Source organism: Taudactylus pleione, unplaced genomic scaffold (genome assembly GCF_031769625.1).
Source record: "Taudactylus pleione unplaced genomic scaffold, aTauple2 ptg000019l, whole genome shotgun sequence".
Classification (NCBI taxonomy): domain Eukaryota; kingdom Metazoa; phylum Chordata; class Amphibia; order Anura; family Myobatrachidae; genus Taudactylus; species Taudactylus pleione.
This window is the reverse complement of record NW_028284421.1, coordinates 43,026,676-43,041,798: the sequence shown is the minus strand read 5'-3', so window position 1 is coordinate 43,041,798 and position 15,123 is coordinate 43,026,676.

The window sequence follows — 15,123 nt, the reverse complement described above, 5'->3', positions numbered from 1 at the left end:
GCAGTGCCCCCAGTAGTAGTCCCCCCAGTAGAGGTCCCCACCCTGATACAATACCCCTGGTAGTGCAAACACACAAGTTTAAAACAAAAACACTTACTGTACCTGAAACCCCGCTCCGGCTCCTACCCACCGCGGTCTGCACCTTGGGCTGGCACTCTCTGCATTGTGGGAGAGACGTCATGACATCTCTCCAATAACCCACTGCAGGAGTCGGAAGGCGGAGCTCATGAGTGAGCTCCAGCCCATATCTTGCAGTGGGTGCAGCAGCAGCCAATGAGAGTCTGTCTGACTCAACTTGGCTGCTGAAACACACACATCACCACTACGTTGGCGGCGATGTGTGTGCAAAGGCACTGGCTAGCATGAGTCCACTTCCCACCCTTCACCTGGCGCTATTGGGTAAGTGCTCAGGGGAGGGAAGGGGCACAGCTGTGCAACACAGGATGACGCTGGGTGCAGGGAAGCCTAGTGCCGATCTTGAGTAAATATGTAGTGCTGACCACACTCACTGTGGTCGGCACTACACTGGCTAAGTAGGACGGGTCGGTACCATGGCCAGTGGCGCCCCCTGTGCTGCCAGTCCCACGGTGCCCAGGGCATGAGCCCTGGTGGCCCTGCCTTAGTTACGCAACTGCAGCTGACACCATCCTCCAATGGATCGCTACCTAAGGGTATTTAGCTGGGTTCTGGGCAACAGGAAGTTGCCTGAACAACTTTGCTACTTCCAGTGACTACTTACTGTTGCAGCGTTCCAGGCTCCACATTTCACTCTTCTAGTGAAGTACTCCAGTGACATTCACTAGTGTGTGCTTTTACGCAGTGCATCATCCAAGCATTGTTTCTCAATGTCCTACTCCAGTCCTGCATCTGGATCACCAGCGTGTGTACTCATTACTTCCAGGTTTGGACTGGGCTACTGGGGATTTGGGGAATTCCCCGGTGGTTTATACTTGTGAAAAAAGGGTTGATTAAAAATAAAATGACATATAGTCCCTCCCAAAAAAGCATTACCAGCCCCAGGCGTCTCAGCCAGTCCTAGTTCCTAAAATATGGAGGAAAAAACATGTAGAGTGAAAATAGAGTAAAATTATTATTTTTTACAGTATTACTACAGATGCCAGCGTACCTGCCCTTTGGCACTTGTGGAAATTGTTTAAAACAAAATCCAGATCCAAAACAAAAACATTTGCGGGTGGTTTTGCAAAACCAAAACCTGAAGATAAATCCAGATCCAAAACACAGGGGTCAGCACACATGTACAATCATAGTTGTATGGTACTGCACTACTACTGCATCTTTGTTGTACAGTACCGTACAGCTATTATGCTATTGCCACAGGAGGCATCTAAGGACAGAAGCTGCATCCTGCTGGCATCGCAGATCTGTCTGTCATTTTTTTATTTGCCAAGACCCATTGGATGCTACATTGAGAAGAGGACCAAATCTACGTCAGGAGGTAGGTGAGTATAGATTGGTTTTTTAACAAGTAACCCATTGGAATTCTACAGTACATGGACAAGGGGACAGAACAGCTGGCAGCAGGTAAGTATGTGTGAGTGTGGTAGGTAGGTGTGTAATAATTTTTTTTTACATTTGGAGTATGGGTGCCAGCCACCTTCTGGCACTTGTAGTTTTACTGTAAAACACAATAGTTTTACTCTATTTACACCACTATTACCCCTGCATCCACCGCTCCAGGGGTGCTGTGAAGATCCCCAGGCTTTAGTTTAAGTCTGGGGTGGTTGGGAGAGGGGAGACCCCTTTATCGGGGAGGGTCCCTGCCTCCCCTGAGATCCCTGGCTTGGGCTGACTGGCTTGGGGTAATAATGCTTTGTCCTGGGAGATCCAGTGAAAGGGTCCTCTGGCTGTGGCATTACACTCTGGCCAGATTTGAGCCCAGTGATGGTTTTAAAAATAGGGGAACCCCATGTATTTTTTCCCCCTATTTTTAAAACCAGGACAGGCTCAGCAGCCCAGTACTGGTTCCTAAAATACTGGGGAACTCTACTCATTTTTTTCCCCATACTTTTAGGAACCATTACTGGCTGAGCAGCCCTGGGCTGGTTAAGCTTTTCCTGGTGAGGGGAGACCCTACGTAATTTTAAAAAAAAATTAACCCTTTATTTAGTGTTTAGAAACATACACAAATCACACTGATTTGTCTATGTTTCTGCCAAACTCGCAGCTCAGGAGGTGGCCTATTTGAAACTTCTATTTTGGTCCGAGTTTGCTACAATTACACCCATGATTGTAATCACTATTCTTGGTAAATTCCTGAGTTGTATCATTTTCAGTGAAGTACTTTCGAGTTTGGTCAGTGATGTATTCAATCGTGTTTGCATTCTCACCCAAGTTTTTCAGTGTAAATATAGAAATCTCTCCCAAGTTTGTCTTTAGTAAATTTGCGAGTTGAAAAAAATGCCTAAACTCACCTGAGATTGCAATCTCGACCAAACACGAATATTAGTAAATTAACTCCTTGTTGTTGGTCATTCACTCAGGGCCTGATTCAGAGCCGGACGCTATTTGCGCTCGCTCGTTCAGAAAAAGGGGCCGGCCATTTAAATTGAGCGCTCGCTCTTTGCGGTCTGTTTACACCTCTATGTCTGCGCGAGCAAAGGAAATATGCGTTCGCTATTTTGTAAAGACGCCCACTGGCCGCTCGCATCATACGTCATCTCCGCTATTTACTAGATTAATCGAGTACATCGAAAGGCGTCTGGTTGGATTTTCCTACCACAATCATGCGAACAGTTCAGGCTAAGAAACAACCAAGTGACGTGGTCGATGACGCTGCTTTGTTAATTATGCACAACCTTAAAACGCCCGTTTTGACCGTTTGGCACGCCTGCGTTTGGATCTCCACTCCCCGTTTTCAAGCACCTTCCCCTGTTACCACCCACAAATCATCCTGTCACTCAAATTAGCAGGCACTCGCAATTTTGCGAACACACATTTTCCAACCGCACTGACTGGTTGGTGCATGTGCATTACGACCCATACGCATGCGCAGATGTGCGAACATCGCTCGGAGCAAACGAGCAGCCGCTTACGAGCGGCTCTGAATCAGGCCCTCAGTTCTAAAGTAATTTCAAATGTTTCCTTCCCTTTGAAGAAATTACCAGCAGAGGCATGTAGGTCTCATTTTTTCCAATTAAGGATAGTATCTGTTGCTTTAAAAGGACCAATCCACAAATATATTTTTCAATGGATAACTCCACTTAAAATTAATATTTCATTAGTATGCTCCTATGCTCCTCCAGTTGCCTGTGGGAATTCATTGTATAGGCTTGTCATACTACTCTATGGGTTCCCGCAGTTTGGCAGAACTCAACATCACCAGCTTTCTAACTATCACAATTCACAGTTCAGCCCAATCAGCACATTTTTTCATGACCATTGATGGAATATCAGATGCATTTTCAGGTCCAAGGTTGGTGCATGTGCTGTGAAGCCCAATTTAGAATATTGTTGCAGATGCACAAAGGGTGCATCACAATACATGCACCACTCCATTGTACTTTCATATTTGGTCAAATTCATGGACAGGGTTAATGTGGAGCAAGATTTAGAATGTTGAAACAGTGATGTAACTAGGGTATTTGGAGCCCAGGGCAAATTTAGAAATAGACCTCCCCCCTCCCTATGTGTGCATGCCGAAGGCGCGTGCGATGAAGAATGGGCGTGGTCACTTAAAAATGGGGCATGTCTACATGACACACACCCCTTTATTGTCACTCTGAACATTCCATTCCACATGCACCTTAACCCCAGTAGTGTCCCTTATACAGTACCCCCAGTATGCAATGTCCCCAGTTGTGGTCCATGGTAGTGCCCCTTATACAGTACCCCAAGTAGTGGTCTCCTTGTGCAGCCCCCCATTAGTTCCCCTTATACAGTATCCCCAGTATGCAATATCCCCAGTAGTGGTCCCCCTTATGCAGCCCCTCATTAGTTTCCCTTATTCAGTTCCCCCAAGTAGTTGTCCCCCTTATGCAGTGTCCCTTATATAGTGCCCCCAGTAGCAGTCCTCCTTATATAGTGCCCCAAGTAGCAGTCCCCCCAATGTAGTGCCCCCAGTAGTGGAGCCCCCTTATGCAGTGCCCTTTATATAGTGCCCCAGCAGTAGTCCCCCCATGCAGTGCCCCCAGTAGTGGTCCCCTTATGTAGGCCCGCAGCAGTGATCTCCCCTATGCAGTGCCCCTTATTAAGTGCCCCCTATAGTGGTTCTCTCTATTTAGTGCCCCCAGTAGTGGTCCCCCCAGTGCAATGCCGCTTGTGCCCCTAGTAGTAATACCCTTATATAGTGGCCCCAGCAGTAGTCCTCCCATGCAGTGCCCCAGTATTGCTCCCCATTATGCAGCCCCCCAGTAGTGATCCCCCCTATCCAGTGCCCTTATACAGTGCCCCCTGTCCTCCCTATTTAGTTCCCCTCGTAGCAGTCCCCTAGTAGTAAGCCCCTTACATAGTGTCCCCAGTAGTAGTTTCTCCCCCAGCAGAAGTCCCCAGTAGAGGTTCCCCCTCCCGATGCAGTGCCCCCAGCAGTAGCCCCCCCAGTTGTAGTCCCCAGTAGTGCCCCACCCCCCAGTAGAGGTCTCCCTCTGTAATGGTGCCCCCAGTAGTAGCCCCCCCGATGCAGTGCCCCCCCTCCCCATGGTACAGATACACAAGTTACAAAAAAAATAAAAAATACTCATACCTGAATCAATGCTCCGGCTCCAGCCACTGCTCCCGCCGCCACACGTCAGTCCTCCCGGGCTGGCGCGCTCTGCATTATGGGAGAGATGTCATGACATCATGATGTCTCTCCCATTACCCACTGCAGGAGCCAGAAGGCGGAGCTCATGAGTGAGTTTCAGTCCGGCTCTTGCAGTGGGCACTGCAGCAGTTAATGATAACCTGTCTTACTCTCATTGGCTGATGGTTAACACACACATCGCCGCCGTGTGGTGCTGATGTGTGTGCAGCAGCAGCCAATGAGAGTCTGTCTGACTCTCACTGACTGGTGGTTAACACACACATCGCTGCCATGCTGGCTCCCACCCTCCTCCTTGTGCTATCGGGTAAGCATTCAGGGGGAGGGAAGGGGCTCGGCTGTGCAGCACAGGACTGGTGCTGGGCACAGGGAAGCCTAGTGCTGGTCCTGTGTAAATGTGTAGCGTTGACCGCACACACTGTGGTCGGCGCTACACTGCCTAACTAGGAAGGGCCAGACCGTGGCCAGCAGCGCCCCCCATGCTGCCTGTCCTACGGTGCCCAGGGCATGTGCTCCGCTCGCCCTGCCCTAGTTACACCACTGTGTTGAATGACACCTGCTGACCTGGCTGCCCCATAAAAAATATTCTGAACAGGCTTCATGCCCTCCTGACACACTTAACTTATCACGTTCAACTGGTGCTAGAAACTAGAAACTAAATCGAAACTAAATAGGGTCAGGAGGAAACATCCCTTTGCCCCCCTCCCCATATATATTCCAAAACAAAGTAAGAGTACACTCACCAGGGAATTTTATAAACAGGTGTAGGATTGACGCTACAGTGATTTGCGCATGTGTAGAAGGTGCATGTCCGGACGCGCCTCAGTTGAAGCCGCTTGGTCATAGTGCCCGGAGGCTGTTGGGTGCGGTAGTTGTGGTGACTGCGGTTGCCCCTATAGGCCGCAGCACCCTGGACAATAACCCTACCTGCCCACCCCGTCAGCCTCCACAGAATAGGGTGATCAACTTTGGGAAAAGGAATGCTAGACTGGCGATAAGAATGTGTGTCGGGTATGTTAATGATGCTATTGCTACTGTAGTTAGAGAGTCAAGGAATAGTTGTTCAAAAAAATATTGCATGATGAAATTAGAATTTTACTATATTACTGTAAGAAAAAAATTAATAAGGAGAAGATAGTGGGTGCTAATATATAGTTAATTTGTCTTAGTTAGCATAGTGGAAAAAGCTGGTACGGCAGCCCCCACATAAGTGGATCTGGGACTCCACCTAATATAATTAATTAGAACAAGTAATATATAATGGGAGCACTTATACACAGCTGCTGGCTTGAAAAAATAATAATACTCTTTATTAAACACAATTTCATTAAAACACCTTTCACTATACCATGGTAAAAGGGGGCCTGAACTGCACACCCTAGCTCTTTTTAATGGGATGTGCTACCTAGCTGAGACTTATTACAACATAGAAAAAAAGAGAAACCAGATGCACCATACAACCATTAATAATTATGCATAATAAGCGAGGTTTTGGGCATAAATTTGGCCAAAGTTATGAGCTTACCCACTGTCATCAAGGTAACCTCTTCGGGTAAGTCCCTAACACTACAGGGGTTCATGTCTGGGGCGTGGAGCACTGCCAAACCACCCCAGGGCACTCCACAAAATAAAATAAGAAAATGGGATTTTGGTACCTACCGGTAAATCCTTTTCTTTGATTCCACAGGGGACACTGGAGGTGCTTACGCTGGGTATAGAGGCGTGGATAGCTGGAGCTGGCACTTTAAATAATTTAGAAGTATGAAGCTCCTCCCCCTCTATGCCACATCAGCCCTCAGTTTAGAAAATGAAGACCAAGAGGAGATGGAGAACAAGCAGAGTAAAAGGAAGAGAACACACAATAACCAAAACATACAACATACGGAACAACCGAACAGGCAGGCAGAGAGCACTGAGGTGGGTATCCAGTGTCCACTGTGGAATCAGAGAAAAGGTTTTACCGGTAGGTACCAAAATCCCATTTTCTCTTTCATCCACTAGGGGACACTGGAGGTGCTTACGCTGGGGACGTTCCAAAGTTTTCCCCACGGGCGGGAGCGCTCTGCGGCACCTGCAGAACAAGACGGCTAACACGATGCTCAATCCGCAAACGTGTCAAATCTGTAAAAATTTACAAACGTGTGAACTGAAGACCAAGTTGCCGCATGACACAATTGTGACGTGGAGGCTCCCCTACCAGCCGACCATGACGCACCCACAGAATGTGTGGAATGAACTGAAATGGATGAAGGAGGCCAGCGGTCGCACTAACATAAGCCTGATGAATAGTCTGCCGGATCCAACATGCCAAAGTCTGCTTAGACACTGGCCAACCCCTCCGAACCTCATCACAGAGCACAAAAAGCGACTCAGACTTACGGAGGGAAGCAGTCCTGACAACATAGATGCGGAGAGCTCTAACCACATCCAAAGTAGAACATCCAGAGTCCTCCACCAAAGACGGTACCACAATAGGCTGATTAATATGAAAAGCCGACACTACCTTGGGAAGGAAGACGGCCACCGTCCGGAGTTCCACCCTATCTGCATGCAACACCAGGTAAGGTGGCCTATAGGACAGAGCACTCAATTCCCAAACTCTATGAGCCGAAGCTAGAGCCATGAGGAGGACCGTCTTTCAAGACAAGTACTTAATATCAACCTCTTCCAAAGGTTCAAACATGGATGACTGAAGAAACAGAAGCACTAAGTTCAAGTAACAGAGAACTACCAGATGTACAAAAGGAGGCTGCAAGCGCAAGACCCCTTGAAGAAACGTCTGCACCTCAGGAAGGAGGGCCAAGTTCCGTTGCAAGAAAATGGAAAAGGCAGAAACCTGCACCTTTAAAGTTCCAAGACGAAGTCCAGAATCCAAACCCGTCTGAAGAAAAAACAGAAAACCGGGACAACCGAAAAATCCTAGATGGAAGATCCCGACTGGAACACCACGAGATATAAGAACGCCAGAAGCGATGATAATGCGCAGCCGAAACTGGTTTCCTGGCACATAGCATGGTGGGAATAACTGTCTGGGATTCCTCTGCATTCAGGATATCGGTTTCAAGAGCCACCCCATTAAGCGCAGTTGCGCTAAGCTGGGGTGTATGAAAGGACCCTGCTATAGAAGATCTGGGCACAGAGGAAAGGCCCATTGATCGTCTGACAATAGGGACCGAAGGTTCGAGAACCAACTTCTCCCTGGCCAGTTCGGAGCCACGAGAATGACAGAGGCTGACTCGTGTTTTATCCTCTTTAGCAGTCGAGGAATAAATGAAATCGGAGGAAAAAGGTAAACGAAGTCGTAGATCCACGGAACTGTCAGAGTGTCTGCTGCCTCTGCCTGCGGATGTCGAGTTCTTGACACGTAAACCGGGAGCGGACGATTCAATCATGACACCATGAGGACCACCTGAGGACATCCCCATCGACGTATAAGCGCATTGAACACGCCTGGATGAAGCTTCCATTCCCCAGGATGGATATCCTGGCGGCTTAGGTAATCTGTACCCAGTTGACTTCTTGCATGACCATGCGACTCAGAGGCCTTCCTTGGCGGTTGATGTACGCGGTGGCCGTCGTGATTGAATTCTTATTTCTTCTATCAGAGCATTGTAAATCGCTCTGAGTTCCCACACATTTATGTGCCACCTTTGTTCTAGATGGAACCATTGACCCTGAAAGTGATGATCAAGGACTACTGCTCCTCATCCTTGAAGGCTGGCATCCGTTGTTACGATGATCCAGTTCAACACTCCGAATCTTCAGCCCACTAAAAGATTGGTGGATTGTGTCCACCAGAGAAGGGCCACTCTGGTAGCTGGGCTCAGACGGATCTGTCAATGTAGAAGCAGATAAGATCCTGATCCCTGTGTTAGTAGGTCCAGCTGAAACAACCTGGAGTGGAACCACCCAAACTGTAGTGCCTCGAAAGCAGCTACTATGTTCCCCAGGAGATGCCTACAAAGAAGTAGGGAAACCTTCTTTGGTCTGAGGACCAGCTGAACAAACAACCGGATATCCCAGGCTTTGTCTATTGGAAGAAAGATCCTCTGTGATGCCGTATCTAAGATCATACTCTGATATGTCAGTAAGGCTGATTTCGCCTTGAGTAACAGGTCGTCCAAATAAGGGATTATGTTCACTCCCTTTGACCGAAGCAGAGCAATCATGACTGAAATGATTTGGGTGAAGATGCTGGGAGCTGAGGAAAACCCGAACGGCAATACCCGAAACTGATAATGATCTTTCAATATGGCGAAATGCAGAAAGGCTTTTTGGTATGGTTCCCAGATGGGAACATGGAGATAGGCATCCTTAATATCCAGGGATAATAGGAACTGTCGTGGTTCCAAGCTCGCAATAACAGACTGCAGAGACACCATTTTGAACTGATACATCTTCAGATACAGGTTCAATGACTTGAGGTTCAAGATGGACCTGATCGATCCATCCGGCTTGGGTACTACAAACAGGTCTGAGTAAAAAACCCCATACCTCGTTCTGGAACCGGAACTCCCACAGATACTACTAGAGACTGGATAACCTCCTGTAGAATCCTGGCCTTGTCTGCAGGTATTAGCAGACCTGTTGAAATTTTTTTTTATTTTTTTATTTTTTTGCAGGCGGGCTCCCACTGTAGGTGGTCCCAGGTGGGATATTAGACTGTCATGCCACTTGTTTTTCAGCTGGTTTAGGCTCCTGTCTACATGCAACCGTGTGTGGACGATCTCTACCTCCTCTTACTTGTAAGGGAGCACCTCTGGCTCTACCATGAAAGGAATGTGGTGTACAAAAGGAATGAAATGAAGGTCCAGTGTAAGGTCTTCTGGGAGCCGATGCAGTACACGGGAGGAAGGAAGACTTACCCCCCTGTGGCTTGGGATATCCATTTGTCTAATTCCGGGCCAAACAGCCTGTCGCCATTGAATGGTAAACCCTCTACCGCACACTTGGATTCTGCGTCCACTTGCCAGGCGCACAACCAGAGGGCTCTGCGGACCGAAATAGCAGATATGCAAGCACTAATCTGACTGATATCTTTTGACGCTTCTCCCAGGTAAACTGCAGACTCACGGATATGTTCTGCTAGTAGGCGTACCTGTAATCATCTGGTCAGCCCAGCAAACCATCATTTTGTTAACACAAGTAGTAACAAGGGTGGGCGTAAGTTGAGCACCTGCTGCAGTATAAATAGATCTTAGCGTTGTCTTCAATTTACGATCCAAAGGATTTTTTTAGTACTGTAGCTCCCGGCTACTGGGAGTGCTTCTTAGAGAGATGTGAGATGGACGCATCTACTGGAGGGGGGAGTTTCCCACTTCTCCATCATGGATGATGGAAAAGGGTAGCTAGACGGAAACTGGCACAGAATTTGGAACCGTTTATCCGGTTGTTTCCAGGCCACTGAGAACTGCTGTTGAAGCTGCAGTGAGAATGGAAAAACCGTAGAGCGCTTTCACACTCTTGGGATGCAGGAATTACATACTCAGGTAAGTTAAGGATTTTTCTGGCCACCAAAATTAGAGATTCCACACCGGGAGAGGTGGACTCTAACTCTTGAGGGGTATTGTTTTGTAATGATTCCTCCAGTTCCCCTTCCTCAGTATCCTCTGTAGCGAGGAATTCTTCGTCAAACTCTTCTAACTGAATAGTCGATAAAGGACGCTTTTGTGTCGGTCCCTGTAAGGAAGTGGAGGGTGTGGACACAGCTGTACCCCTTACCTGTACCAGGGTATCAAGAGACTTTGTTAGCACAGAAACCCAGGGAGGCTGAGACTTGCGCGTCTCAGCTAACTCAGACGTTAAATCCGTCATTACTCCTACCCTGTCAGCAGCCCATGTAGGTGCAAGCGAGGCAGTATTAGCCATAGGTGAATCAAATGCTATACAAGCATCAAATAACGTGGACCCAGCGGCATGCAGCTTAGATAGTTTGTTGTTACCCTTAGAACTGACAAACATCCTTTGTGATGCCTTTTCTGTTTGACATGGATACACACAGTCACCACACACAGAGGGATAGAGTACATACAGAAGTAATGAAAACAGAAGGCTAGCTTGGGACACAGAGGAGGAGATACACCCACTCCCTTCCCACTGATCAGATTCCCTGCACTTACAACCCCAGTGTATTATGTAGCCAGAAATGGGGAGCAAGAAAGAGAATCCAGCCTTCTGCACTCTTCATGTTTAAGGGAGAGATGCAGGAATTTAACAGTTAAAGATCGGCAGCCACGCTGTTTTCTACAGCTGCTTGCCGCGTATAGAGAGAGAGCATCTGCAGATTTAGGCTCCGTCCCCTTCTTCATGCCCCAAAGGGCCACCATTATGGCTGTTATGAGCCATTACCTCCCCCTCCGCGCTACACCGCGTGTATCAGCAGGGAGAGGGGAGAAGCAGGGAGCCACTTGTAGCGCTGTTTCAACTGTGCTATTGTAATTAAACACAGCGCCGGCCTGTGCCAGTGCTGGACAGCGGGGAGAGGGGAGAAGCAGCAGGGAGCCACATGTAGCGCTGATTCACTTCGCTATGTATAAATAAACACAGCGCTCACATGTGCTAGCGCTGGACAGTGGGAGAGGGGAGAAGCAGGAAGCCGCTTGTAGCGCTGTTACCAACGCGCTATGCATAATTAAACACAGCGCTGACATGTGCTAGCGCTGGACAGTGGGAGAGGGGAGAAGCAGGGAGCCGCTTGTAGCGCTGTTACAACTGCGCTATACATAATTAAAAACAGTGCTGACATGTGCTCGCACTGGACAGCGGGGAGAGGGGAGAAGCAGAGAGCTGCGTGTAGTGATTACACACAGCCTCCCTAACACAGCAGGAGCTGGGGGATGTGCAGTTTCTTACTCACTGCGTGTCCCCTGTATTCTCTCTCTGGCAGGTCAGCACAGTCTTCTCTTCTTCTGTGTGAAGACTTGATGTGGCGGTAAGGAGCTGTCAGGAGCTCTTTGGAAATGAGCCCTGTGCACTCCTTCCTGATGTTTGTTAAAATATCAGGGCACCAGGTACCCGGACCCCACCTTTTAGATAGGTGGCGAAGGGTACCTATAGGAATGTAAAAGATGCTTTAAAATAAAATAAAATTAAATAAAATAAATGTATTGCTGGAGCACAGCATAATGTGACCAGCTCCTAGAGGCACATTTTCTAAACTGATGGCTGATGGGGCATAGAGGGGGAGGAGCTTCACACTTCTAAATTATTTAAAGTGCCAGCTCCAGCTATCCACGCCTCTATACCCAGCGTAAGCACCTCCAGTGTCCCCTAGTGGATGAAAGAGAAATAGAAGTGAAGTGTTGTAGTGTTAGGTGAGTGAAGGTGACTGCTTGGTGTTGAAAGTGTTAGAAAAAATGAAAAATAAGTGTGTGAAAATGTAACATAAACAAAAAACAAACATTATTTAGTACTATGTTGCTAGTCAGTAATGGGGTGAATTTTGGGGCGTGGGGCCCCTTGAACTGCTCTGGCTGGTCCTCTTTGGGGCATCACCACTTAACACTTATTTTTAACACTTTATGGGCTCTATTTATTAACATTATTTTGACTAAAATAAAGTGAAAAAGGGTGTTTTCACACCCTTTTCACATTATTTTAGTATCACCTATAGTTATTACAGGGCAATTGGAGTAGAATTCGTAAAATTCTACTCCAACCCCTAAGTATCACTTATTTTTAGTAATCAGATCGCATTTCCCATAATTGTAATGGGAAATTTGATCTGACCAAAGTTACTAAAAATAAATTGTAAAAAAATATCGGGGAAAGCCCTGTGATAATAACGCCACCTGGAGGTGGCGTTATCCAGGGTCTCTCCTGGTTACCGGACTCCTGTCCTGCTCTAACGAGGAGAGCAGAGCCGGAAGTCGGTCCCATTAATCAGCTGTGTGGTCTAAACAGATCGCAAGCTGATTACTGTAATAAAAAAAAAAAATAGTACAAAAAAAAATGTACTTACCTGACTCCAGGGACCAGTGATCGGGCCTCCGGTGATGACTCCCCTCCAGTCAGCTGGTCTCCCATAGTGCACTGCTGCCCGGTCATCAGCTGATCGGGTCCCAGTGCAGTATGGGAGATCACCTGACCGGAGGCATGGAGAACATCACGGAGGCCCGGATCATGCAGGTAAGTGTAATTAAGGGAGGGGGGGTCGGGGGTTTGCGGGGGTTCGCGATCACGGGGGGCAGGGCTTAGCGCTGGGGGCGGGGCTTAGCCCCGGGGGGGTGGTAGCAGCGGCCGGTCAGCGCATGCATGGGCACTTTGTCACGGTATTTTTTGCGAAAATACCGTGATAAGGCTCCGAAGGGGATTTGCAGGGACAGAGCTTTATCGCAAGCTCTGTCCCTGCAAGGGATTTGTAGTAAATCCCTGTGATATTGTTAATATCACACTACAATCTGCATTCAATATGCGGATTGTAGTAAATAGAGCCCTAGATCACTCTATGTTTGTTTTTTGTTTGTGTTAATGATCCACGTCACTTCTCGCCGAACACGATGCTGCAGGGGATGCTGGTATTCACGCACTGCAGAGGATGAAACCAGAGGATGAAAACACCATATCATGGGGCGGAGATATGCATTATGTGACCCTTGGCATGCAGGTGGAAGGCAAACAGGAAGCCGGAAGGTCCAAAACCGGAGGTAATGCACTACGTGGATACCAGCGTCCCCTGACTGACTGCAGCATGGTGTTCGGCCAGGAGTGCCATGGATCAGGAGTGGAGGTCCTTCTGCCTTAGGATCCAAGCATCTCCGGACCACACGGTGCACAGAGTGGAACTATATATCGCAAAGTGCACAGCAACTGCATTATATTGCACTACCAAGGTACTTAATTATCCTCCCCTATTTTGATGGTAGAGGTAAGAACTATTATCATATGGGTTCGAGTGAACTTTAAAAGGAAGTGGCTGGATGAGAGTGTATCTTATTGGAGATCTATCAGTTTCTGCAGTGACTGAACTCTTTATTTGCTTCTGACTCTAACCCCTCCATTAGCTCTAACCCTGGCTGTGACTGAATACTAACATTTTATGCTTTGGTGCAAAAACATCTGCTACTAAGACCGGTCTAGGATATACATATAAATATACGTTTTTCATTGTATATTTTATAATACATTCTTTATTTTTTGTTATTTGTTTTTAGCCGGATCCGTGTAATATTTGAAAATACTATATTTCCATCTGCGTACCATGGTAATGCAAAATATGTTTTAATAAAATTGTGTTTAATAAAGAGTATTATTATTTTTTCAAACCAGTAGCTGTGTATAAGCGCTCCCAAAATATAAATAAGATGCTAAACTGTAAGCATTAAGATCGGTTGAAATGATCTTACAGCTCTGGCTTGCAAGCAACATTTACAAAGATATTTGATGGATTGAAAATAAGCACTGAGAAGCCTCTGGAAGTCCCAGCACAGGAGCACCAGTGGCCAGTTATCGATCCCTTAACTTGCCGAGATTTAACATTCACTAAAGTAATTGTCAGACTACAATCTCCAATAAAAGACTGTGAATGTACAAAATGTGCAGTAACAGAGGCCAGCTCAATGGTCATCCTGAGTGCTCTCCAGTGTCACTGCACAGATATACCCCATGTATTTTCTTTATGTGCCAGGAACACATTAAACTGTAGCATTTCTGTAGTATGTTGACTACATCTGTAATAGTGGAAAACAGCACTTGTAAATTCTCTGTGGAGTTCCAGTAACTGAAGCATTTAATTAAAAAAGAGGCTGCTGGATTAATAGAAATCTTGGGATTGGATACTTTAATTAAATCCAGGGTTGTCTGCAGGTTTTGTTCATGATGTTTCCTTATTAACTTAGGAATTGGTATAACCTACACAGTAACTGCACCAGCTTCATTTAAGATTCTCTATGCAGTTTCTAGTCAGTAAGCTGTATGAAGGGATCTCCATCTTTTACTGTACAAGGAAAAGAAAACTTTATGAACATGACAGATAAAAATACAGTTTTCCAGTTACACTACAGTGAGTTATAAGAAGTAGAAATGTGCGTGTTCGGATTCTTAGAATCCGAACACACCGGAACTTAGGGGCAGGGGCAGAACTATGGGAGACAATGGAGGCATCTGCCGCCAGGTGCCAGCACTGAAGGGGCACCTCCATTGCCCACAATATATTTACCTCACTTTTGTAAATATGTACCCAGAGTGTACCGTCGCGGCTGCCCAATACATGGCACCTCTTCCCGAGAATAAGCGCGGCTGCAGTTCTTTCAGGAGCTGGATGTCAACAAGGATGCACCAGACGGAGCTGCGGGTAAGAGGGTATGGGAGGCGGGGAACTGTTCTTTGGTGGAGCAACTTCCTGGCATGTGAAGCAGTTGACAGTATAG